Consider the following 1,944-nt stretch of genomic DNA (forward strand, 5'->3'; position numbering starts at 1 on the left):
AAACAACAGGTCATCCAGGTCATGGTACTCCTAAGTTCTGTGCTTAAGTTTCTTGAGGATGTTTCACCTCTCATCCAAGAAGCTTCTTTCAGTTCTGACGGACTGGTGCAGAGTTGCAGACTTAAGTCGCAGAGTTGAAGGCCTGTGACTTTGCACCAGTTCACTTCTGTACTTTACTGCAACCAAGTTAGCTGTTAGCTGCCTTCCTCAGCTAGTTAGCACAGCTGTGACTGTGACTGTTCACCAGCTGCAAAATACTCCCAAAAAACCACTCCAGAGGCCGTATACGTGCGAGTAATGCAACAAGACAATTTGTTTAAGGTGAGCACAGCATTAGAAAAACAATCTGAGGCTGTCAGTGGCAGAGACAAACACTTAGTGGACGTACACTGACGCCGTGAACGTGACCCCAGTGGTTATTTTACAGCCTGTTTCACAGCTGCAGCGCGCTCCTTCAGTACTGGACCAGTTTCAAAACTTCCACGTGGACACTCAGATGCAGAAACATGGGAGAACAGGGTCCTGGTTGAGAATACAGAGGTTGCCCTTTAAAGCCTCAGTCACAGTAATAAATGGTTAATAATCTGTATAATAATGTCACACTTTGTGCTAAATGATTTGTAAGAAGATACAATAAAAACAGAGGATGGATGATATCTGATGTTCCTCACTATAAGCTCCGCCCGCCGGGGACAACAGGTACATCAAAACAAAGACATAAAACTTTATCTGCAAATGTTTTTCTGTAAAAAATAACTGTGTGTGTTTGTGTCTCCGTCCAGAGGTGGTGATGAGGACGATGTTCAGACAGCAGGATCAGAGCAGGGTGGTCACATGATGGTGACTTTGACTTCAGTGCCGTCGATCACCAGGTTGTCGTAAGCGTTCAAGTCTTCTTTGCTCCTGATCGACAAACACACACTTTGTTATGAAAACCTGGTTATAGTCAGCGGTGGTAAAAGTACTGCGACCGCAGGGTGAAAATACTCCACTACAAGGATGCATCATATTCGATAAAGTCATCATATGTTTGTCCTGTGAGAACACGTACCTCTCAAACATCAGACAAACAGCCTGTTTTCAGCTTTGTGACGACGACTTGTGACGACAGATGCAAGAAGGTTTTTAAAGTGAGACCGACAGAGAGAAGTACTAAGTTGTTGGTCTTACCTGACCATGTCCAGACTCGTCTCGTAGGTGTTCCCGTTGCTCATGACGACTTCATTTTCTCCCACAGACTCCACCGTGGTCTTCCTCCTGCAGACAGATGCACTTTATCAGGACGGCATGATTAAAAATAATGTAGTCTGTAAAATATCAGGTCACGAGTCCCCTCAGCAAAAACCCTCTGGAAAAATTACACCATAAACAAAATCTTTACAGTAAAACAGCGTTTGCTCTGTAATTGTACAGACCTGGAGGTCACAGGCTGCTGATCACACAGGTCATGTGCAATCGATCACTGATCAATATTTAGAATGATTTTTGAAGAATTTGAAAAATTGAATGTGGTGGAAGGTGGTCGACAGAGTAGGACCCCTGTTTCAGCAGCTGGAGGCGGCTTTTTGTGACAGTTTCTAATGAGAATGAGACTTTCTGCTCACTGATTCTGTGTCGCGATGCGCCTCCAGTGTTGGCGCTATTGGCGCCTGGCGTTTTTGCTGGAGCGCTCTGAACTCCTCAAGCTGAAAAAACTTCAACTCAGAGCAGAACAGCGCCCCACGTCACCTCTCCTTTTTTCCCCATTGTCCAATGGGATGATTTGAGAGGCGGGGCTTCTGTGGTGGTCACGACAACAAGTTTACAGTTGGTAAACAATGGAGGAGAAACTGGTGGTAGTGGTTGCTGGATACCCAGAGCTATACGACTTTACAAAGCACAGTTAGCACCATCTCAATAGAAAACAGCAGATAAGTGCAGTACTGTAAACGTCCATGATGGAGG

General features: G+C 45.1%; 1 long non-coding RNA gene across 1 annotated transcript; it reads right to left on the reverse strand.

Moving 5' to 3' along the window:
• Positions 1-526: 526 nt before the first annotated feature.
• Positions 527-1,262, reverse strand: LOC126397103 (uncharacterized). Its single transcript, XR_007570612.1, has 2 exons — positions 1,171-1,262; positions 527-903 (listed from the first exon to the last, which is right to left on the reverse strand). It is a non-coding gene; the product is annotated as an uncharacterized LOC126397103 (long non-coding RNA).
• Positions 1,263-1,944: the final 682 nt, after the last annotated feature.

The sequence above is a fragment of the Epinephelus moara genome, chromosome 10, assembly GCF_006386435.1.
Source record: "Epinephelus moara isolate mb chromosome 10, YSFRI_EMoa_1.0, whole genome shotgun sequence".
In the NCBI taxonomy this organism is placed as follows: Eukaryota; Metazoa; Chordata; class Actinopteri; order Perciformes; family Serranidae; genus Epinephelus; species Epinephelus moara.